Source organism: Pristis pectinata, chromosome 23 (genome assembly GCF_009764475.1).
Source record: "Pristis pectinata isolate sPriPec2 chromosome 23, sPriPec2.1.pri, whole genome shotgun sequence".
Classification (NCBI taxonomy): Eukaryota; Metazoa; Chordata; class Chondrichthyes; order Rhinopristiformes; family Pristidae; genus Pristis; species Pristis pectinata.
In genome coordinates this window covers 23,234,208-23,260,537 of record NC_067427.1, presented here as the reverse complement: position 1 = coordinate 23,260,537, position 26,330 = coordinate 23,234,208, and the positions used below count along the sequence as shown (strand labels likewise).

Sequence of the window (26,330 nt, the reverse complement as noted above, 5' to 3'; positions counted from 1 at the left end):
TCTAAACAATACTCTTTGTTGTGACTTTGAATGAGCCACATGGAGACCAGAGCTGCAGATGTAAAAGGTCTTTATTCACCATGACAAGCTGGCTTTCTGGAGGAGACCTGTGGAAGGCTGTCTCCTGGGACAAACACAATATAATCTCCCTGAACTCAAAGTACATAAAGTTTTTATTTTCTTAAGAACAAAGATAACAGCAGGTGATTCAATACAATTTCCAATAGTTACAATCACATTGTTTACTTCGAGATTTTGCATCTGACAAATGGTGCCATTAGGTTACATATTTACAATGGGAGCACATCTTAACTGACAAGATAACTCTGAATATTCAAACACCTTTTTTGGGACAAAATAATATGTGCTATGTGCCTGTGATGCTACTGCAAGTCAGTTTTTCATTCCACCTATGCATACATACATGTGCTTGTACATATGACAATAAACTCGACTTTGACTTTGAGTAATTCACATGGATAATCTAACAGCTTCTAAGGACTGGAAACCCAGACACCCAAAATGAATGTTGTGGGGCTGACTCTCTGGGTACAAATATCCCAATTATTGATGGACAGAGTAAATTTACCAACAACCATGTTTCATGTGCTGAGTAACAAATAAGTCTGGTCTGGAACCTTCCTCGATCTCTGTCACAATGGTGCAAAATAATTTAGTTGAATATATCTGATGCCTGTTTGAGGTAGGCCAATTATCATAGCCCCATTGTCTCTGACTTGGCCTATTGGCTGATGCATATGAGAATGTCTCATTGTCATGTTGGTTTATAAACCATATCGCTTGAGCAGCCTCTAGCTGTGGGTCAGTAGTGCTCTGAAGACAGTACCGTTTGTTTATAAAACTCTCCTTTTAATTTGAAATCTGATTTACAATTGTAGTTTTCAATTGAACAGGCTTTTTTTTTGAAGACTTGTATTATTGCCTGTAAGCCACATAGCTCCTGAAGGATGCCCTATGTCTAACAATCCCTAACATTTCAACTTACACACCAAAACAAGGAATGTTGAATCCTGCAGATTACCTTCCAGTCACCAAAATCTCTATTGATTTTTATCCTTTATTGTCTCCCACTGAGCCAGTTTAGGACCCAATTTGCCAAATTCCCTTGGATCCTGTGGCCTTTTACTTTTCTAATCAGTCTACCATGTAAGACTTTGTCAGATGTCTTGCTAAAATTGAAGAAAGATCATGAAGTTGGAATTGAACCTTCACTTTCCTGAACTGCAGTCAAATTCATCATCCATTGCACCACTGGCTTAGAGAGCAATTTTTACAGAGTTATAGACAGTCTCAATTAACATTCACTCATGGTTCAGGTGTTGGATTATAGCAATCTGAAAATACTACTGTGTTTGCAATTGGGTAACCCTTATCTATTGATATTTAACTACTTTGACGACCAAGAAATCTTAATCAAATTAGTGCAAAAACGTGATTTTAGATGTCAGCTTAACTAAAAGAGGAATCATCTTTTAAAAGTTCACCGTTCCAGTCGAGAGGTATAAATCCTATTCGGGCTGAACATTTTCATCTCCAGCATTCAGTACCTGTGATGAATGGGGATGCCTGTTTAAACAACTAGAGCAGAACAGCTGTGTAAACAGTTCCATGAAACAAGTATTATATTCAAACAGGGCACTATACTGCTGATGACAGTGAGTAATGCCCCACTGAAACTATATTTTCACTGCATCACAATGTAAAACTATCCAGCATAACAAATAACCGTCAAAGCTTCAGACTAAAGATATTTCATGAATAGCATTCAGCTACTGAATAATCAAAGCTGTTCCACTTATAAGAGCAATTTTCCTTTAAATGACCTTGAATAATGGTTCTGCAGATGCTTCTGCAGTTGGCTGATCATTACTCTTTATCTGTCTTTCCTTCATTTTGCCTTTGTTAAATTTATAGCCTTAAATTTTGTTCACTCTTCAGTTTAAATGACTCGTCTATCATATATTTTCATCGGAGCATCTCACTCTTCAGAGATCTGGTGCATTATATCCCATTGTTCCAGTACTACAAGTCAGTGTGCTGGAAGGTCAGTATTTGCTGAATCTTCATCTCCAAAGATTGACTGAAAAATTCAACCAACTTCTACCCCTTAATTTGCAGTGAGCTCCCTGCCTAGAAATGTCACTGATTCAATCCATAGAATGTGCACCAGGTGTGGTCTTTGCTGCAGTAGCAATTCGTTAGGAGATGTGGGTAAGATGTTGGGTGTGGTAAATTTGAGTTCAATGGGTGGGGTGGCATGGAGAGTGTGCCAAGGAGGCTGGAGTTTATTAGCAGCTGGGATTCTCATTTCTCCGTGCTGTATAGCAATATTTGCTGGAAATCGTATATTTTTAAGAATGTGTTGAGAACGAAACTATGCTCACCTCCCATGGCCCAGTATCTGCCAATATTATTTTAGTTCAGACATCAAGAATGCAAAGATGGTGAAGAGTTTGTAACATTGAAAGTGGTTCTGTATCACCACCAAAAGGTAGGCAGTGCCAGTCCGTTAAGTGAAAAGAACAAGTGAGCTCATGATTCAACAAAACTTTGGCTTGGTGATGGCACTCTCACCACTGAATCAGGTTTAAGCTGGTCTCCAGAAGTATGGTATTGGTATTGGTTTATTATTGTCACTTGTACCGAGGTACAGTGAAAAACTTGTCTTGCACACCGATCATATAGGTCAATTCATTACACAGTGCAGTTACCTTGAGATAGTAGAGAGTCCATTGACGTAGTACAGGTAATAACAATAACAGTACAGAGTAAAGTGTCACAGCTATAGAGCAAGTACAGTGCAATAAGGTGCAAAGTCACAACAAGGTAGATCGTGAGGTCATAGTCCATCTCATTGTATAAGGAAACCATTCAATAGTCTTATCACAGTGGGGTAGGAGCTGTCATTAAGTCTGGTGGTACGTGCCCTCAGGCTCCTGTATCTTCTACCCGATGGAAGAGGAGAGAAGGGAGAATGACCCGGGTGGGTGGGGTCTTTGATTATGCTGGCTGCTTCACCAAGGCAGCGAGACATAAAGACAGAGTCCAAGGAGTGGAGGCCAGTGTCCGTGATGCGCTGGGCTGTGTCCACAACTCTCTGTAGTTTCTTGCGGTCCTGGGCAGAGCAGTTGCCATACCAAGCCGTGATACATCCAGACAGGATGCTTTCTATGGTGCATCAGTAAAAGTTGGTGAGAGTCAAAGGGGACAAACCAAATTTCTTAGCCTCCTGAGGAAGTAGAGGCGCTGGTGAGCTTTGTCTGGTGAGGTGGTGAGTAGAGGTGCTGGGAACATCAAAAGTGCAAGCAAAACATTGTCATTTACTGACAGAAATATCGAATTGAGAAAATGATAGAGCTGGCAATTTCAGACCACAGCCACTGTTCCTATTGTTTACAGGCAGTTTCCGTTGGTATGATTCTGCTTCATGTCTTCTGTAGACAGATTTTATTTCCTTCTCATCATTACCCCATTTTGTCTTGGACCATCTATTCTTTGTCACCTAATCTCCCCTTCCCTTTTTTCCTTCCCTCTCCTTCCTATTTCTCCAGCCTCTGTATTGTTTTAAAACCAGTTATACCTCTAACATTTTCCAGTTTCAATGCAAGGTCACTGACCTGAAACATTAACTCTAGTTCTCTCTCCTAAGACCAATATTTCCGGCATCTTCTCCATCCAGCAGCAATAAATGTATGAAAGTCACCAATAAATCCAATTCAGGAAATTCAAAAGAAATATTATCTCCTCAGAAAGTAGTAAAAGTTTGATTTTTTTTACCAAATAAATTGGCTTTATCAATTAACACTGAAGCTCGTTAAGTATAGGAGAGAGAAAGGGATATGTTGATAAATTACATGGAATAGAATGGGGTGAGGTGTATCCAGTATTGACTATTTATATCACATGATCTGTTTCTTAAACGTAAATTTCCACATAGTCATGATTGATTTTCCTCTGGGGATCTCAATAGCCGTTCCATAGGCTCAGTCTCACAATTGTGAAGGTGTTTGGCCTGGAAGAACAGGTTGGAGATTTGGTATCTTGCAGCAGGTGAGGCACTTCCTGATTCCCTAATGACTTGCCACCATGTAGAAGGCACAAGTCAGGACTGTGATGGAATATTCTCCATCTGCTTGGATAACTGCACGGAACATATAACACTACAGCACAGTACAGGCCCTTCGGCCAACAAACTTCGGCCCACAGACTGCATCTGCAGTAACAAAACCATTCAGCAGCCCCTTTGATCGGTAGCCCACCCATTGGATTAGATGGTCACTCCTTCAACCATTGACACAGCAAGACTGCAGTGTGTATGATGTGCAACTTGAAGATTTTTTCAGTGGCACCACCCAAACACATAGCTTCTAAAAACAAGAACAAAGACTGCAGAAGTTTGGGAACAGCATTCCCCATAGGTTCCCTTCCATCCTATACTGGAAATATATAGCTGTTTCTTTATTGTCAATGGGTCTAAATCCTGGAACTCTCCAACCAACAAAACTGTGGGAGGAACTTCACAAGAAAGACAGCAATTCAAGAAGGCAGCTCACCACCACCTCCATTTACATGAATTGAAACTTTGCTTGGATGGTACATTTGTCTCAAAACTTGAAAGAGTCCACCAGTCCACCAGGTAAATGAAGGCATTTGCTAGATTTGCTTTTGAGAAACAGAAAACAAGAGTTGGCATACCCTGCAGCTGGGTTCAAAAATTGAATTTAAACTGCGCCGATTACATTTACAACTAAAAGTGTACCAGAAAAGAGCATCAAACAAATTCACAATAAACTAAATAATTACTTTCAACTTTGAAATAAGCTAATAATAATCTTGGTCAAGTTTTTATTTTACTTTCAAATTATGTTTAATCAATAATGATTAGCATTCTGTCCCATATATGATGTGGATACATCTTCAAATCAGCATACTGGTCAAGGCAATTCTGTACAACGAGAAAGGGAAAGTGTTAAATTTTAAAACAATTTGAATACACCTCACCAGAAGTTCATCAAAGTAAATGACAGCATTTCTTTGTTCTTCTCAAGTCTGTGCCCCATTTTGATTAAGTCTGAGTGTGTAGTGGCTAAATCCTGTCTACAGCTACATCATTCCTCCTCATGGAAAATTGCTATGAGGTACAGTGCAAAATAATTGGGTGTCTGCATCCAGGTGTAAGCACAAGCCATTTATCGTCAAACATGGCAAGTCTATGGATTGGTATAATGAAATATTTAAGCAATCATGCATATTGAACATGACAATTGTGAATATAGCTCTGCAGTTCTTTTATTTGTGTTGACAGTTTGTAACTGCAGGTTGTTTGTACTTATAGCTTGAACTGTGCCCATTTAGCACCAGTGTTGATAGAGCGTGTTATTGCAATCTACAATGAAGACAATGGTACAGTCATCTTCTTTATGAGAAGCACTTAATCTGCAGATGTGACTTTGCTTTCTTACAGTTGGTTGACTTATACTTCTGCTTTAATTTCCAAAGTCCAACTATCAGATTCCCCTAAAGACAGAAATTTTAGAGTGATTTTTGAAATACAGTCTTTATTGACAGACTTCTCATGGAAAATGGCTCAAAGGAAACTATCAATCTGTGAAAACAGCAGAGAATTTGTTAAAATCCTTTTTCTCAACTCCCTGTAACTAGGTTCAAAGTGAAAAGAACTGTTTCCATTCAAATTAAATTCATGACAGATGTATTCCTTCAGTACAGCAAGTTATTCAGGAAACATTTTGCACATTTTCCTCCATTTCAAACTCCAAATTTCAATCCAAGTCATGCCAAATTACTTCTTAATTACCAAGGATCTGCAACATGCAGAGTATGACATATTATGATCACTGACACAATCAGCTTATATCATAAATTGCTAAAAAAAATCTCTTCTGCTCCTGTTAGCATCAGGCATTGGATGTATTTTCAATAAATTTTATGTTAATTTCTGGAGCTTTAAGAAAATACTCAATATTTTCTTAACATAATAAAAAGTACAAAGCAAACATATAATCCATATTGTTACTGTTACCCATCTTCACCCAAACACAAACTTCATCTCAAATTTCTGTACTAAGATGACCCAATGCAAAACTGTTAGCCTATGTCATTCCTAGAAGTAACTGTTACTGAATTTGATTTTAAGAAATTATAAGTGACTTAATATAATGTTCAGTGACAATAGCACAGTAAACTTAACAGGCAAAAATGTCCTATTTTGATGCTCTTCACATAATCTTATGGATGACACCAGAAATCAAAATAAATTAAAACTATTGTTCAAAATTTACTTCCATGACATTTCAGATAAATGTATTATGACAACATTATAAAATAGTTTGATTGTCATCATTAATAATTTTTAAATCTGTTATCTTTTCATAACTATTGCATTTCTCTGCTCTTCTAATCTGGGTTTCAACAAAAAATAACAAGCTATGTGATGGTATGACTGTTGTCCTGTGAAGCAACGTCCAACTTTTAGTAGACCCCATAGTTGTAGGCTGAGTCTTAGCAGATGAGAACAGGCCAGACCAGCAATGTGAAACTTAACTAGGACAGCCAACTCAAAGCTGTGGCTTCAAGAGCAGAGCAGAGACTTCAGCATCATGGTCCTCAAATCTTTCAAACAATTATTTATCTCCTCTTTAATCACCCTCAATGATCACACCTCCCCAAGCCTTTGGAATAGAGAATTCCACGGATCCACTACCACTGTGAGAAGAAGTTCCTCCTCAGTTTTAAATGACTGCCACCTAATCTTGTAACTATGTCCTTGGTTCAAGTTTCTCCCACCAGTGGAAACATCTTGACATCTATCCTGACATACCCCCGTAAGGATCTTATACGATTTAGTTTATTTTTCCAGTATGGAAAGGGAACTTTAAGACTCTGCCTGTCTAATCCCATTTAAGTTGATATCTTTGCAGTTTTGCTATTGGACAATACAAGATGGAAGATGTACCTAATTTTGCCCCAACTTGTTTCTCTCTCAATTATATTGTAGATTATTGTCATCAGCAGTAAGACGACACTGTAACATGAAGGATTAAATGAAACAGCTCAATTTGCCATCATAAATAAATGCGACTTCTTTAGATGGTGAAGAGATGATCAAACTGAGAAAATTCAACTATCTTCACTTTGAATCTGTATTCACATTAATAACATGTAAATAATACTGAGTTGGATTAATTGAACTTGAATTTGATAACCAAGGATGCAGTCACTGAGAAGTTGGACAGACTAAATTTCCCAGTGCCGTGCATACATAACGTATTAGAATTTTCTCATTTGATTGTTTGACTGTGACACAGTTAATGTTGTTTGGCCCCTGTTGACATGGGTGTAGAATGGCGTTGCAATGGGAGTAATCACTTGAGATGTCATGCTGTTCCTTCCTGCTGTCATTTGGAGACCACAGTAAATAGTTGGAAGAGGCTTGAGTACTTTAAACATATTTCCTTTTGTATTTTGTTACAGATATGGTTTCAGTTATCATATTTTCATGCTTGCATAATTCTAAAAATGTGGCTTCAGGCTGTGAATTGCTTTCCATCATTACTGAAGAATGCATTATTGTTTACATAGGAGCTAAAATGAAACTCAACCTGGGAATACAATTTTGAACGTGAAGAGTCTCACAGGTAACAGTTGTCACAGGCTTTTAGATACAAACACCAGCAATGAGCGCCATCCTGGAAAGAGCAAAGACTGCAAGAGCACGTAAATTGTATCTTTGTGGCAACACAGTAATGCAGCTGGTGGAGCTGCTGCCTCACAGTTCCAGCGACCGTGGTTCAATACTGACATCCAGTGCTATCTGTGTGGAGTTTGTACATTCTACCTATGAGCATGTAGGTGTCCTCTGTGTGCTCCAGTTTCCTCTTACATCTCAAAAATGTGTGGGTCATTCGGTGATTTTGGTTGCATTTAACTGTCCCGAGTTTGTGGGGGGGTGGTAGAATTTGGGGGGAGTTGAGCGAATATGGAAAGAACATGGAGTGATTAATGTAGAATTGGTGTAATGGATGCTTGATGGTCAGCACTGACTCAGTGGGTGAAAGGGTCTGTTTCTTGTGCTGCATGATTCCATGACTCTACACCATGGGAAGACATAAAATAATAGGGACAAACTGTGGTTTCATCCACTCTAATTCCGACTTTGGTCAAACTGGTACCTGGCACAGCTTAAGAATTCAATCTAACTAAAATTGTCCAAATCAACAGATAAAACGTGACTGTTATGGGAAATGATAGACATGGATTTGGAGGAGATAATTTTTGCTTCGTCTCTTTGAGTACACCTGAAACTCATGCAATGTTTATTTGGGAATGGGATAAAAGCAATAATGTACATAAATCACCTGTTGGTAACAATACAGTTTGAACAAAGTTGAGAAGACTGCCCTTTGCTCCAATTGTAACATGTACAAGACAAAGCATATGCATAGTATAGATATAAAGTGTGAGTTATCGTCTCTAACAAGTAAACAGCAAACATTCAAAGTACATAAGTCATGGTGGTCACAGTGTTTTACAAGGAATGTGGACATTATATATTTGCACATCTTTCATTTCTTTAAAATTTCCTGAACTCTATTTAAGAAATTGAAATTTGTCCTCAATTAAACTTGTTGCACCCGGGGTTACCATGGCACAACAGCTGCCACCAGATCTTTACAGATTAAGATCTTGGTCTAATGGCAAGGAGGTCCAAGACAAGTCGAGACTAGACTCTGCTGCACAGACTTAGCAGACCCATACACACAGACCTATGAACACACACACACACACACACACACACACACACACACAGAACCTCGAACACAAACACATACAGACAGTACCCTCACAAGTACTCTGATCACATACACAAAATGGCGTAGCTATATGATTTTGTACACACCCTTTTCCTTCAGCCCCTCCCTTCACTCATTAGTTCCTCCGTCCCTCAGTCTCCCTACTTCTGTTTTCCTTCCCCAATCCATGTCACAAGCAGTAACAGCAGCAAGCAAATGGACTTTCCAGAAAAGGTGTTGGTTAATAAACAGTGCATTGACATGTGAATTGATGTTATTACAGACTACTCAATAATAAGTCAAGGCACTGAGTCTGGCAAGTTTAGCCAGACACCACTGACAGAATCATGGTCAAACTTAAAAGCTATTCTGGTCAAATTTTACAGACATTAGGGCATATATAGACGACAGTACTACACAGCAAGTACAACAGTCCATCAGTGAAGCAAACTAAGCAAATGGGCCAGCTTTAATGGGAAAGGACTGTGTGCAACTTCCTAAGCTAAATTGGAAGAATGTTTTCAATAGAGATCTTTCAAAACCGCACCATTACCCAGTGTTGGAAATGTATAACAGCATGCTTGGAGACAATTACATTGGCGTAGCAGGGTAAAGTGCACATACTTGCATCAGACTCGATACAATGCCAGTCACTTGCAAGCCCAGGCCAGTCCTGCATGTCCTGTAGTGCCAGATCGAGAAGGAACTGGATAGGCTGGAGGTGTGCTTGTGAAAATGGACCAGATTATATCTGCCACACGAATAGTGATTGTACCAAAGACAGACAACACAATTTTGTGGACACTACAAAATCACACTAAATAAAACTGTAAATGATGAACAACATCAGTTAACCATTTTGCAAGACTTGTACTCAGAACTTGCAGGCTCAAAGATGTTCAGAAAATTGAACCTCTCCCTTGCCTACAATTGAATGTATACGTAGATAGTCAGTGGTATCATATCACTGACACAGATTAAGGGCTTGACTTTGCATGCAAGGATCCCTTTTGGAAGCAACACTTCACCCAAGATTTTCAACGAGTGGGTCATTGCTTGTGTAACTAAGATGAAAAAGAACCTTCTGATTTTGGAGAAAGTGCTCAGGAGTTTACATGAGCACAATGCAAAACTGAATCAAAGCAAAAGTGTGTTTTTGTAACAAAATGTAGGGTGTTTTGTAACAAAATGAAGGTTGGTGCACAATTCCTTCCAGATTCCATGATACTACTCAGACCATGACATCACTTGGCCTCAAAGGATGAGAAATAGATATGAAGCAAGGACCAACAAAGTGGATGTTATGAATGCAAGAAAGGCTTAGCTGCATGAAGTTTTCCTTGTTCATTACATGGTACATGTAAATTGAATTTAGCCTGTAGGTGCAGTAATAAATAATATGATGGATGAGGATCGAGAAAAGCTTTTCATTTGCTTTCTTTACCTTCTGAAGGATGAGGAGTCAATTATACACAAATCAAGAAGGAATTGTGTTTGGAATCAAGAAATTCCATCATTTTTTCTGAGACAGATCTTTTGCCTTAGGTAACAGATAAGCCAGTACAAGAGACATTAAATCGCAAATCAATGGTACCTACTATAATGCCATCAAGAATACAAGGATAGTTCTTCTAATACTACTACTACCTAATTGAGTGCAGGATTTCCAAGCAGAATGCCTTTGCGATTGTTCTGTCAAGACCACCACATGAGAACCATGATGATCTACTTGTTAAATCAGGTCCACAAGGACTTTCCAGACATTATGTCTGAAATGACAGATGAGACCCAGAACAACCCAGTGCCGTAAAGGGTTTATAAACAGACATTATAAGGATGTACAGAACCTGGAACTTGACCAGTGTACAGACAAAGGACTGAATGAGTTCGACATTTATTGCAATGTGATCATGTGAACAGGAGCACATCAAATGAGCTGACAGTGCTGATACTATCTTGAGAGAAAAGCTCTTGGCTGAATCTCACACTGGACAGACAGGAATAATCATTATGAAAGCAATTGGAAGAAACCTTGTTTACTTGCCCTGTTTGGTCTGTGATCTGGAATCATTGGGAAGCAAATTCTGTATTTGCCAAAGTTGCAAAAAAATTCCACCAAAAACTCCTGTGCAGTCATGGTCGTGGCTGACTTGACCTTTACAGAGAAAATGTGTAGACTTTTGTGAAAGGGGATTAGCAATTTCCTGTTACTGATAACTGTTTTTTCCATGTGGATTAAAGAGAAACACATGGTTTCATGTGCCATTGCTGAATATACTACAGATGAATTGAGGTCTACATACAAGTCATGGCTTACCTGATAATGACTGTCGGTTTAGATCTCTTCTGTTGGCAAACATGATGAAAAGGAATGGTACTCTTATTCCTTTGTACCATTTAGTTTCAAATAGAGCAACTGAGGAATCCACTAGACTAGTTCAGGAAGCTCTCAAGAAGTAAGTGAAGATCCTTTGGGCAACCTCAGAGATATTTCCTTTGTTATTCCATCCCTCCCCAACCTGCTTTGCAATTTAAATTCACTTGTTTACCCACTTTCCCAGCTCCAATGAAGTGTCTTCGACCTGGAACATTAACTCTGTTTCTCTTGACATAGATGCTGCCTGATCTGCAAAGAAGCATTCCTTGGTTATTTTAACATTGGAAAATAAGTCAAACAGGAGTAGGCCAATCAGCCCATGAATCTGGTCCACAGTTCAACAAGATAATTGCTGATCTTCTCATCAAACACCATTTTCCTGCCCCAACCATTGATTCTGAGAAATTATATTGATTTCTGTTTTGAATACAATCAATGGATGAACCTTCATGGTCCCCCAGGAAAGAGAGTTCCAAAGATTCATCATTCTCTATCCTAATTTCAATCCTAAATGGCTGACCCATGAATTTGAGACTGTGATTTCTAATTCTAGATTTCTTAGCTAGGGGAAAATTTCTCCTTGATTCCACTTGTCAAGCCTTCCACACATATTTCAATGAGATTGATTTGCATTCTTCTAGACTCTAGAGAATAGAGCCAAAATCTACAGGATCCCTCATCATATGACAGACCCAACATCCCACAGAACAGTCTGGTGGATCCTCACTGCACTCCTATGACATGTATATCTTTGGTTTAAGTAAGGAGACCAAAACTGTGCACAATGTTGTGGATGTGGTCACACCAAGGCTCTATGTAATTGTAATAAGACATCCTTATTATTGTACTCAAATCCTCCTGCAATAATTACAAACATACCAGTTGCATCTCCATGTTGGCTTTCAGTGACTTGGATTCAATAACACTCAGGAACCTGAGTGTTGCCATTTTCAAATTTCTCACCATTTAAAACATATTCAACATTCTGTTTCTTCTACCAAAGGTAACCTCATCATTCTCAAATTGTATTGCATCAGATAAATTGTTGCTCATTCACTTACTCTGTCTGTATCTCCTTGAATTCTCTTTGAAATCTCATCACCTCTCATATTCTCACTTGGTTTCATGTCATCAGCAAACATGGTCTTCTCCTGGTTACGACGGACTTCTGTTCCTGGGAACTGTTCATAACCTGAATTGTTCGTAAGTCAGAAATGTGACCGTGAACCGAGATCTCAGGCAGCAGAAGATGCCTGCAGCCCCGCAACAGCCGGCAAATCCATCCTGCCGGTCTCCTAAATGTTCTTTCATATGTACAGGCTGTAAGTAAGTTGGGCCATTCAGAAGCTGGAGGATCTGTATATCATTTGGCTCCCCTTTGATTCAGATTGTGAATTCTCTTGCTCACGTATAAATGAACTCAGAACACTTCCATGGGGTACACTGTTGCACAACTCTCGATGGACAGAAGATCACGTACACCTTGAAAAAAAACTGCAAATGCTGGAAATCTGAAACTGAAACAGGAAATGCTGGAAACACTCAGAAGGTCAGGGTTCATCTGTGGAAAAAGGAACAGAGTTAATGCTTCAGGTCGAAAGCTCTGTCAGAATGATAAAGGGTCTTCAACCTGAAAAGTTAACTCTGTTTCTCTACGAACACACTCGAGACATGTTCAACCACATGTAGTTTCTAGAATTGAACAGAAGCAGCTGAGTCCACAATGACACTGTGTCACTGATATGAATGAATGCTGCTTCAAACAAGGTGTGTTTTGATGCTTAGACAGTCCAGCAGGTTGAGCTCACAACTATAAATGAGGTTTTCAGAAGCAAGAGACATTATTGTTGAAATCAGAGACAAAATCTCAAATATTCATAGAAATTAAGTGATCTCTACTGGAGCCATTTGATCAGGGAGTGTTGTCTGAGTTGGATCCTACTCAGTGGGACTTCAAAATGTGAAGTACCAAATCCAAGTCTGATAAAGAAACACAACCTTCTTTGGGTTCAAATCCAGAACCAAATAGTCCAAAGGTGAATTGAATGCCAAGTCCCTGGAAATAAATCAGAAAGGCTCTGAAAACCAGTTATTAGATTAAATATATAACTGTTGTTTATAAATTTGTATATTGATAAGCTGTTCATATTTCACTGTTGCTTTCAAAAAAGGGAGCAAAGGATTGAACATGAAGAGGATAAATGTGAAGCTGATGTTTCCTCTGACTGGGGGTGTCAAAATCCAGGGGTCACAGTCTTAAACTAGTGGTTGGTCGGGGCAAAAGTCAGAAGATATTTTGTGATGGATGGATAGTAAGTCTTTGGAATTCTCTGCCTAAAAGAGTTGTGAAATTTCAATTGCTGAGTACAAGAAAGAGATGAGTACATTTTTAGATATGAAGGGAATCAAGGGATATGGGGTTAGTGCAAGGAAGTGACTCTGAGGCAAAAGGTCAACCATGATCTTATAGAGTGCCAGAGTAGGCATGAGGGGCCATATGGCCCTTTCCTGCTTCTATTTCTTATATTTTAACATTTTCTCTGCATCTTGGAGCACACTTGGATGGATAAATCCCTGGGGCCTGATAGGATCTATTCTAGGATGCTAAGGGAAGCAGGGGGGGAAATTACTGGGGCTTTGATGGAGACTTCTGCATCTTTGATGAACTACCAGAAGACTGGATCATAAGACAAGATCACAAGACAAAAGAGCAGAAGGAGGCCATTCAGCCCATCGAGTCTGCTCCGCCACTTCACCAAGAGCTAAACTATTCTCCCATCTAGCCCCAATTCCCGGCCTTTTCCCCATATCCCTTGATACCCTGACTAATTAGATACCTATCAATCTCTGCCTTAAACACCCCCAATGATCGGGCCTCCACAGCTGTACGTGGCAACAAATTCCATAAATCCACAACCGTCTGGCTAAAGAAATTTCTCCACATCTCTGTTTTAAATGGGTGCCCTCTAATTCTCAGACTGTGCCCTCTTGTCCTGGACTCACCCACCATGGGAAACAACTTAGCCACATCTACTCTGTCCAGTCCTTTCAACGTTCGAAATGTTTCCATGAGGTCCCCTCTCATTCTTCTGTACTCCAATGAATATAGTCCAAGAGCCAACAAACGCTCCTCGTATGTCAGTCCTTTCATTCCGGGAATCATCTTTGTAAATCTTCTCTGAACCCTCTCCAACATCAGTACATCCTTTCTAAGATAAGGGGCCCAAAACTGCACACAGTACTCCAAATGAGGTCTCACCAGTGTCCCATAGAGCCTCACCAACACATCCTTACTTTTAAATGCTATTCCTCTTGAATGAATGCCAACATAGCATTCGCTTTCTTTACCGCTGACCCAACCTAGAGGTTAACCTTTAGGGTATCCTGCACGTGGACCCCCAAGTCCCTTTGCACTTCTGAATTTTGAATTTTCTTCCCATCTAGATAATAATCTGCCCGTTTATTTCTTCTTCCAACGTGTACAACCGCATATTTCTCAACATTGTATTTCATCTGCCATTCTTTAGCCCATTCTCCTAAACTGTCCAAGTCTCTCTGCAACCTTTCTGCTTCTTCAACACTTCCTGCTCCTCCACTTATCTTGGTGTCATCTGCAAACTTAGCCACAAAACCACTTATTCCATGATTTAAATCATCGATATACAGTGTAAAAAGAAGCGGCCCCAACACCGACCCCTGTGGAACACCACTAGTAACCAGCAGCCAACCAGAACAGGATCCCTTTATTCCCACGCTTTGCTTTCTACCTATCAGCCAATGCTCTACCCATTCTAATATCTTTCCTGTACTGGAGAGGAAGGCACGGTAGTGTAGTGGTTAGCATAACACTATTACAGCGCCAGTGATCTGGGTTCTGGCCACTGTCTGTAAGGAGCTTGTACATTCTCCCTGTGTCTGCGTGGGTTTCCTCCGGGTGCTCCAGTTTTCTCCCACATTCCAAAGACTTACGGGTTAGGAAGTTGTGGGCATGCTACGTTGGTGCCGGAAGCGTGGTGACACTTGCGGGCTGCCCCCAGAACACTCTACATAAAAGATGCATTTCACTGTGTGTTTTGATGTACATGTGACTAATAAAGATATCTTATCTTACTGTTGTTCCCTTCTTCTGAAAGGGCAGTAGGGATAAAACTGGAAACTACAGGCTGGTGAGCCTTATATCAGTGGTAGGGAAGTTATTGTGAAGATTCTGAGGGACAGGATTTACGCTCACTTGCAAAGCAGGGACTGATTGGGAGGAGTCAGCATGTTTTTGTGCAGGGGATCATATCTCACAAATCTAATTGAGATTTTTCAGAAGGTAACTAAGAAAACTGATGAAGACAGAGCAGTAAACATGCTTTACATGGACTTTAGTTAGGCTTTTGACAAAGTCCCACATGGTAGGCTGGTCCGAAAGGATCAGAGGCAGGTTAGCAAATTGGTTCTAAAATTGGCTTGGTGATAGGAGGCAGAAGATGATGGTGGCTGGATGTTTGAGTCAAAACCTGTAACAATTGGTGTACTGCAGGGATCAGTTCTGGGACCTTTGTTGCTTGTAATAAATGACTTGGATGAGAATGTTGATGGTATGATTTGTAAGTTTGCTAACAACACAAAAAAGGTGGAGCTGTAGATGACAAAGAAGGTTGTCCAAGGATACAGCAGGACATAGATTAGCTGAAAAGTTGGGCGGAGTAGTGGGAGGTGGAATTTAATCCAGACAAATGTGAGGTAATGCACTTTGGGAGACCAAATTCTGGTAGGTCAAACAGAGTAAATGGATGGGACCTCAGGAGTGTTGACGTACCGAGAGAATTTGGGATGTAAGTCATAGCTCGCTAAAAGTAGCAACAGAGGTGGATGGGGTAGTGAAAAAGACATTTAGTTTGCTTGCTGTCATAGGCTGAGGCATTGAATATAATAGTTGTGATGTCATGTTGCAGCTCTTCAAAATAATTGTACCACACCACAGGAAAGATGTGGTAACAATAGAGAGAGTGCAGAGAAGATTCACAAGGCTGTTGTCTAAAATGGAGAGCAGTAGTTATAAGGAGACATTAGACTGGCTGATTATATTCTCACTGGAGCATGAAAGACTGATGGGTGACCTTATAGAGGTTTATAAAATTAAGAGGGGAGTAGCTGGGATGGATGGTCAGAATCTTTCTTTCCAGCGCAGGGGGTCTAGAAATAGAGGGCACAGATGTAAGGTGAGAGAGGGGAAATTTAAAGGAGATCTTTGGGGTAGATTTTTCCTATTGAGAGTGGTGACTATCTGGAACAAGCTGCCAGTGGAAGTGGTGGTGGCACTGGGACAGATACTTGAATAGGAAAAGTCCAGAGGGATATGTGTCTGATGCAGTCAAATCGGATTGTCAAAGATAAACATTGTGGTCGGCAGGGGCGAGGTCGGCTGTAAGGGCTGGTTTGTAAGCTGCACGTTTTTCTTATTTCTATGCTTTATTGATGTGTTTATATTGTGATCATATTAGTTAGCAGAGTCTTTTAACGTGCTTGCTTTTCAAACAAAATAACAGTTTTGTAGTCAGACAGTTGGCACAGGGATTGGAGACTCTGCATATAAATAGTTTCAATGTGCTGTCTTGTAAATAAACCTTCAGCTTATTGGTCATATTTTCGCTGTGTCTCAATGCATTCTGCAGATACTACAGAACCCTGGTCACTGTAGGAAGGTTTGTTGCTCACTTGTCTGCATTTCATCCCTCAAGTCTGTGGAGCACCATTGACTGATTGACTTAATTGCATCTGCTTTCATGTGACAGCTCTCTGAGCTTGACTCAACTTCATTACAAAGCAAAAATTCCTTCAAGACTGAGGAGTCAATCCTCCCAAAATGGGACTACTCCTTAGCAGTTTTAGTACAATTCCCAAATGTGGGTACAGGTTTCAACTTAATCTTAAATATAAGAAGTGGAACAAATTTCATAGGGTGCTTCAGAATGTTTGTAATTTGCAACATAGAGATGGGGGAGTGGGTTGAGGGTAGAGAACATTTTGCACGTCGATATCTGCTGCATACCAGATAAGTAAACTCAGAAATAATGTTATCTTGTCATTGATAAAGGGTCATCATTTCAATTATTTCCTCAGACAAATCTCATATGATTTTGGATTCAATTTATAATATAGAATAATTACATGATCTTTCTAAAATAATGGTTATTTCAGTCCCGAAACAGAAAGAAATGTTTTTAATTATTGTGTGTGATCCAATTGTCATTGAAAATTGAGTCAGCTCATTGACAGCCCACTTAGTAATTACTGATGAAAGGTTACCTTTAATCTTTTGCTTTGGACTGGATTTAAAGTTGGATACGTAGAGGTAAATGGCTAGGTCTTACATTTCTTCCCTTTTTATTACATTCACCTCCAACACTAATTTAGTCAATTACCTTTAAACATCGAAGTGATTGAACAGTAAATAGGCTGTTTTAAAATTATTTCAAATCTATTTCTTTTGCTGGTATGAATACTTGGAGAACAGCAAGGGCAACTGTTTGACGTGAAAGAAAGTGTAATACATAATATAAATCTGCATTTGTATTCCATGCTGATTTATGCAGCAGTTTGCACTGCTAATCCCTTTCTCTTGTATCATTCTCCAGCTCTGCTTCATGATGCTCAGAGGGAGAAATCTGTGGGACTGAAGCTATGCAAGTGTTTCACAAAAACAATTACCTGCTTATTTTGAAAATGGCAAAGAACATTCCAATTTCACTGACCTAAAGATCAAGAGAGAAGGTTGGGAATTTTGCATAATAAATTGCATCAAGACTTTCCTTCATTCAGGTGCATGGTGCGCCACCTACTGACAATCATCTGCTCATTCGGAATAACTTACAAGGCAGTCTTTATGCACAGGCTGAAATCTAGCATGAAGGAGAAACTCACATAAACAGGCGGTTACAATTTATTCAGTTAGCCTACCAATCACAGGCAACCTATTTTACAATATTTACCTAATGAAAAGGGATTGGAACAATTAACAGTGGAAAGAACAATTAGGCAAATGCTTACTTTTTTTATGTGAAGCAGAATAAAGCAGATTTGATTTTTTTTCACATTTAAAGCCAAGCAATGGCATCTTTAGTAATTGAACACAGGTCGTCGGCAGGTATTGAACATGGTCAATAGATCCAACAAACAACAATGGGTCAGCATTCTTGTTGTGTAGCCTGTTAGGGTTTAGTCCACTCTGCAGAAGCAAATGATCTGCTAAGCAAACTAAATTCTATAAGTTCACACTTCAGGATTTCTGAAATGCCATTCTCAGTAAACCACAGCACTATAAAGTCCTGCACTCCCCTTCAACATGGAGGCTGCATAGTAAGGTGGCAAGGCATTCTCTAGAGGACAGCCAATCTTTGCCTTGCCTTTGAGTCACAGAGTGAAACAACACAGAAACAGACCCTTTGGCCCAACTCATCCATGCTGACCAAGATGTCTATCGGAGGTAGTCCTATTTGCTGGCATTTGGACCATATCCCTCTAAACCTTTCCAGTCATATGGCCTATCAAATGCCTTTTTAACACCTTAAGTGTACCTGCCTCCTCAGACTCCTCTGGCAGCTCCTTCTGTATACCCTGAGGCCGTGGTATTTATGTAGCTGGTCCAATTCTGGACAATAATGCACCTCAGGATGTTGATGGTGGGTTACTTGACAACAATAATGCCCTTGCATGTCAAGAGTAGGTAGTTTGATTCTCTTTTGCTCATTGTCTGGCACTTTACTGGTGCAAATGTTACTTGCCACTTATCAACCCATGCCTGAATGTTGTCAAGGTCTTGCTGTATGCAAGCAAAGCTGCATCATTTGCTGTGAAGCTGCAATTTGTATTAAATATTGTGCAATCATCACCGTAAGTCCCATTTCTGATCTTACAATGGAAAGAATGTCATTGATGAAGCAGTTGAAGATGATTGAGCTAAGGACAATGCCCTCCAGTGAAATCCTGGGACTGGAGTCATTGACACCTCATGTCCACAACCATCTTCCTTTGAGCAAGTTATATCTACAACCACTGAAGTGTTCTCCCTTCAGTGTCCATTGACTTCTGTGTTACAGTGGCACATTTCTGCCATACTCTGCCAAATACTACAAACAATCTCGTGGAGGAACTCAGTGAATTGAACAGCATCTGTGGGAGGAAAGGAATTGTCAACGTTTCGAGTCGAAACCCTGCATCAAGATTGTTTTGTCTGGAGGGAGGTGGTGTGAGAGTAGAAGCAAGAGAAACAGAGAAGGTACTAGAGCAGGCTCCATCAACCACAGCAGAAGGGAAGCCACACTTCCTGAAAAAGGAGGACATTTCAAGATGTCCTGGAATGGAAAGCCTCATCTTGATAGCAGATGGAGATGAAGATGGAATCCTGATGCAGGGTTTCGGCTTGAAATGTCGACAATTCCTTTGCTCCCACAGATGCTGCTTAACCTCTTGATTTCCTCCAGCAGAATGTTTGTTGCTCCAGATTCCAGCATCTACAGTCTCTTCAAATACTCTCTTCAAATCTTCTCTGTCAAATACTGCCTTATTGTCAAGTGCAGTTACTCTCATCTCATCCTAGTAAAGCCCAAAATGGGGATCGGTGAGAAGGTTATAGTTGTGTAAGTGCCACTTGGTGACACTGTCGGTGGTAGCTTCCATCACTTTGCTAATGATTGAGAGTAGACCGTTTGGATGGCAATTAACCGGATTAGATTTGTCTTGCTTTTTGTGAATAAGACTTATTTGGGAGACTTTTCACACTGTTGTTTAGTTGCCAGAGTTGTAACTGTACTAGAACTGCTTGCCTACAGTTGCAGCTGTTTCCAGAGCACAGGTCTTCAGTACTGCAGCTGAACTGAAGCACTGAAGATATGGAGATAGCCTAAAAGCTCTTAATTTGCAGGTATGAATTTAGTGGGCCAAACGGCCTTTCTCTGTGCCATAAATTTCTCAGGGGAATCTTTTTTTTGTTTAAATCATCTCCACTTTTCAATTCAATATTTATTTTTGACGAGTTTAAGATTTTGTAAAGTTTAGAGTGATTCACAACTTAGCCAATAAAAGAAATTTTGAGTTTATGTGAGACTATTTCACTTTCAGGTGATACACAGTAACAATACTTTTACAGAGATAATCAAGCCCTCTAAAAATTAACTTAAATAGAGTGTTGCCTCATTATCCACGTAATCTAATTTCCTCTATTGAAATTGTATTATGCAATGATGCTATTTTGCTGTACCAATATCACACATTGTAATTCTACCTGTCAGAGCCCTACTTTATAGTGCTAAATTGATTTGATGCTGATGTTACTGAGGTAATCCAATCCTCTGTTTTCAACCATTGTAAATCCTCTGTTGTCAGATAATGATTACCTGCACCATTTGCTCGTCTAATCCTGGATTAAGCACTTCAGTCATATTCTTTTATTTCCATTTTCTTTTTTTGCCTTGTCCCACTGTGTCTTCATTTGAATGGTTTATTTTTTAGTCAGCATGATGTTGTACGTTGGTGTCCTAATAGTTCTTTGGAAAACACGTTCACAACATGCATCAGATAAGCAAAACACAGATCCCCATTGTCACTCCACTGCACTTATCTAAAAGGCATCTCGTACGTGAACAGTACTTAATAGAGGTTCAGTGTGAGGCTGAATCAAACACTCATGAGATAAGCAATTAGAAATAATCACCTTCAGATGTTGCAACAATCAGGAAGTGCAAAGTAGAACATTATCTGCAGGAATACACTTTGCCTACCTTGCTATCATTTTCTAAAGGTGATTTGTTTTGGGCTACCACGTTAGGTCCACAATGACCTACTGTTTTCATTTAACAAGGACAACTTGGCTCAAACGGGTGAAATCTAAAGATGAGCAATGAAGCACAGATCCGACATCCATAAACGTATTATTTTCAATCCACAGTCTGTCTGAAGTTCCCTGATTATTGCTCCCACTTTAACTTCTCCAAGATGATGAACTTGGTTAGAATATGGAAGGCATGTTCAGATTTATGTAATCAGCAATAAGATTAAATTTACCCTGAACTTGAATGTTCGTGCAAGTTAAAATACCAATTGCAGTACCACAGAAATTGACAATATTTCCAGGCTGCACAGCATCTTCTTCTCAACAATTGGTGGCTAATTAATCACTGACTTCTAGAGAGTTGTAAATCCAAATTGCGTTGCCCCACATTTGTTGCATTAACTTTTTTATGTACCTCACTGCAAATCCCACATTGATCATGAGATAAGGTTCAGGAATGGGAAACATGTCCCATTCCTACCCTCAATGTCCTAAACCATGACTTCATTGATACTGAGATCAGTATATGGACAAGAATGACAAAGCCTGCACTTAATTTTGATCCTTAAAACTTTTTCAAAAGTTTTAAATGACCATCAATCAAATTCATTAAGCTGGGTTGCTGTCAATCATTGTGTGTATGACGAGGGAGCTTCTGGAACTCAACTGGATGAATCAGTTTGAATCAGACCACAGTCAGCAAGGTGCTTATGTGTGATGTGGGGGGAAATATAAACTATTATTGACTTCTTTAAAAATGTTCCTTTGATTATAACAGAAAATATTCAAGTAACTACTTTGGTATGATAAATATGGTTAAATGCTGCCATCACACCAAGCCGAGGAAAGCAAAATCAAGACCATCTAGATATGGGTCAAAACAGATGTTCAAATTGAAGAGAATCTCTCAAACAATCTGGAGACATAAGAGAGACTGTAGATACTGGAATCTGGAGCAACGCACAAAGCACTGGAGGAACTCAGCAGGTCAGGCAGCATCTATGGAGGGAAACAGACAGTCGCTGTTTTGGGTCAAGATGGTCCAGATGATCCTTCTGAGGGACTATCAGATCCATCTGAGTCCTGATGAAGAGTCTCAACCCAAAACGTTGACTGTCCATTTCCCTCCATAGATGCTGTCTGACCTGCTGAGTTCCTTCAGCTCTTTGTGTGTTGCTCACAAACAATCTGCCCTGAAGTGATTTCCTCTAGTAAGAAGATTGGGTGACCACCTGCAGCAGTACTAAATTTAGCTTGTGTAACTGAATATAGACAAAAAGAGCCCGGTAACAATGAGGTAATGATTTTGGGTATTTGTTCTTATTTGTAGGAATGAGACAAATTTTCCATTCCTGATCCTCACCTAGTAACCAATGTAAGATTTTGAATTGAGGACAGGATCAGATTCTATCCGCCCTTGCTAGTGTTTGCTGTTTCAGACATACTCTTAGCAGTATGGAGGAACAGAGGGATCTTGGGATCCATGTTCATAGATCCCTCAAGGTTGCCGCGCAGGTCGATAGGGTTGTTAAGAAGGCGTATGATGCGTTGGCCTTCATTCGAGGTACTGAGTTCAAGAGCTGTGAGATAATGTTGCACCTCCATAAAACTCTGATTAGACCACACTTGGAGTATTGTATTTAGTTCTGGTTGCCTCATTATAAGAAGGACATGGAAGCTTTAGAGAGGGTTCAGAGGAGATTTACCAGGATGCTGCCTGGATTGGAGAGCGTGTCTTATGAGGAAAGGTTGAGTGAGCTAGGGCTTTTCTCTTTGGAAAGAAGGAGGATGAGAAGTGACTTGATAGAGGTGTACAAGATGATAAGAGGCATAGATCAAGTGGACAGTCAGAGAATTTTTCCCAGGGCGACAATGGCTAACATGAGGAGGCATAATTTTAAGGTGATTGGAGGAAGATATAAGGGGGACGTCAGGGGTATGTTTTTTACGCAGAGAGTAATGGGTGCATGGAATGCACTGCCTGCAGAGGTTGTGCAGGCAGATACATTAGGGACATTTAAGAGAATCTTAGATGGACACATGGATGAAAGAGAAATGGAGGGCTATGTGGGAGGGAAGGGTTAGATAGATCTTAGAGCAGGATAAAATGTCGGCACAACATCATGGGCTGGAGGGCCTGTACTGTGCTGTAGTGTTCTATGTTCTATACTAGAAGACTGGCACTTAGGGGATAGGGGTGTGTGGGGAGGGAGGATTGGAGGAGTGGGGGTGTAGATACAAGGGGGACATCCAACACCCCTTGACAGAAGAGAGGAAACTTTGTTTTCATGATGTACAGCAAGTAAATATTCTACCAATAAACATAATCATCATCGAGAAAACATTTTCTAAGGTAAAGAGGTAAAGATTACAAAAGAAAACCTTGCATTTCTATAACACTTTTAGCTACTTCAGGACATTCCAAAGTCCTTCTACAATTAGCTACTTCTAAAATGTACTTGTAAGTCTTCAAATGCATTCATTAAGACATCGTATACAAACATCAGAAGCAGTTATGATAACTTATAAAGCAGAAACCTAAATTATATTTGTTTTCAAGCTCCTGCTGCAGACTCTTTGTTGCAGTTTGTGTAATTGTTACAAACCTAGCACACCACATACCTTTGCTGCCTAACAGATTATAGTGAGCACATATAAACACAAACTACAGTGTGCTTATGCATAAAGGTACATAATACTATTCACTTGCAATGCAGAAAGTACAATGGTGAATTGTCCCTGGCAGAGTTCCACACACAGGCATATGATAATAACTAGATAATTCAAAATGCTACACAAACCTTGAAAAATTGCTCTTTTTTATCTAATGGCTTAGAAATAAAGGTTTGTGAAACAGGATTGCTGAAACAGTGAATCAAAAGACAGAATCTAGTTGAAAGTATGCAATAGCCCTCAAAAAAATTATTGAGTTATTTGTTTGCAAACATATATTTTCAAAGAGTTTCTCAATAATGCTTTCAAGCATACATTTTAAGAGTATGATGGAGAAGGAAAATGTGTCTTATGTTCTACAATGTTCTATACCTATGTCAGTGCCTCTTGTTCTGTGGCAGGCACCTCTGCTTCCTCAAAATGTCCCCAGATCCACTGAAAGGATAAGCAGATCAACATCAGAGTCCTCTCCCAGGTCAAAATCCCCAGCGCTGAGGGCACAATTACCCTCTGTCAACTCTCTAGAGCAGAGCACGTTGTTTGCATGTCCGACACCAGAATCCCAAAACTGACCCTGTATTCTGGAGTCTGTTGTGGAAAGATATGGTCTGGCAGGCAGAGAAAAAGATTCAAAGATGTGCTAAAAGCTTCCTTGAAAAAATGCAACATTCCTGCTGACATCCTGGGAACCTCAGGCCCATGATTGATTAAAGTTGGGGTGGAGAATTTGGAATGTCACTGTTAAGCTTGAGTCCATGCATCAGGACACCCAGAAATCTGAAGCTGTGCAGTACCTCACAAACTACCCACCCATCTGTCCCATCAGACACCTCCTGCCACATCAGTGGAATTGTCTGAGGTTCCCACTCTGGCCTCATCAACCATATTAAACAATCAGAACCCATAGAACTGAAATGGAAACAAGTCATCCTTGATCCTAAGGGACTATGTAAGAAGAAGATAACAAATTAATATCCTTGAGAAGTTGAGCAGAGTTGCAAAGTACAGACATAGCAATAGAAATAATCTTCAAACTAAGTGCCAAGTAATGTCTTCAAACAGTGACCTTTAAGTACACAGGCACAAACTACAAAGTTCTGTAAGGTCGGCACAACATTGTGGGCCGAAGGGCCTGTATTGTGCTCTACTGTTCTATGTTCTATGTACATAGTGAGCATTGTTTGACTACCAATCTAACTTCATCAAAATTTTCCATTGTTAATGTGGTCATGTCAATGTTTCAGCCCAAATCATAAACAAGATAAATAAATAAGCACGGTTGATGGTAAATCCTATTTTCTAAGTTAAGACAGGTAAATTCATGAGCTTAAAATGTCATCCTCATGGAGAAAATTGCAGCCAATTGCCATTAAAGATATTGTTGCATTGTCTGGATGTGTTTTATTTCTGAATCATTTGGTAACGGGTAATGTTTTATCTCCGATGTTAAGAGTTACATTGACTAATATAATATTGGATTATGTCAACAAACTGAACTTAATCAGTGTGCAATGTAGATACTGTGTTACTTTTACTAGGCTGCTCGCTTACCTTATTCATGATTTAAGAACAAAACTTTTGAGATACCTTTTAGTACTGTGAAAAATGTTGTGGCCCTTTTGTCAGTTTTGACATGATTGTTGTTTTGGATGTGATTATAAACCACAACAGCCAGTAAATCATGAACTCTTTGTGATTATCTATTCCATAAATAGGACATTCACTATTTATTTCTTATCTTGAGAAATACAGTGAAGTGAAACATGGCAAATGCTATTTTACCTTAATGGTGGAACTAATTCATTGCAGAAAATTCATGCCAAGGAGAACATACACTTTGCAACTGGGAATATCCCAAATATAACACCACTGTCATGTTTGGCATCATTATAATAATTTCCTTTTTGATTACATGTATTAAGTCAGAATTATCACTGCAAGAGCAATTTTATGCTCTTTTTCTCACCAACATCTCCTTCCATTTTACCAGGGACAATTCCATCTCTCCCCTTCCTTCTCCTCTTATATCCTTCAGCCTTGCCTTTGGTGTTCATGTGCTGGGCTCCACCATCACCTTGAATGTTCTTGAAGCCTTTTCTTGTTAACTGCTTAAACACTGACTAATATTCATGACTGGATTTGATACGTCTGCGAAACTTTGATCTGCTCCATTGGCTGTGCATGGGTTTGGTCAGTTTATTGCATGTTGCTTAGCATCTTGCAACTTCATCAGGTTAGCATTTTTAGTTATGTCTGGTGCTTGTCCAGAAAAGCCCTTCTGCACCCTTGCATTATACCACAGTTGGTGCATTGGCTTCAAAAGTGATGGTAGAGAAAGGTAGATCATGAAATTGTAGATTGCTACTGGTGAGTGGAGGAGATACACAAAGAATATTAGAGGAATATTAGAAACAATATTCTAATAGATAGAAAATGAATTCAAGCCAATTCAATATTGTAAGAAGAAACAAATAGAATCTGATGCCAAGTCCTGCTACAGGGCATTACAAAGGTGAAGCAATGGCCTGCATATTGTTAGGTTTTCCCATTGTTCAACATAAATGTGGAAATCCCAAACTTGCTGGCAGCGATTTGTTCTTTATGCACTGCATTGGACTCTGCTTGGTGCCCA

The 26,330-nt window shown here is 39.6% G+C and overlaps 1 long non-coding RNA gene across 2 annotated transcripts in view; it reads left to right on the top strand.

Moving 5' to 3' along the window:
- LOC127582175 (uncharacterized) overlaps positions 1-26,330 on the top strand; it is a 35,573-nt gene that overhangs the window by 1,134 nt on the left and 8,109 nt on the right. Inside the window, exon 2 of one of the 2 annotated variants that reach the window (XR_007958065.1) lies at positions 17,835-17,970. The exons of the other annotated variant lie outside the window; for it this stretch is intronic. This is a non-coding gene — a long non-coding RNA (uncharacterized LOC127582175). The remainder of the gene's footprint in view (positions 1-17,834; positions 17,971-26,330) is intronic. 2 annotated transcript variants of the gene reach the window in all.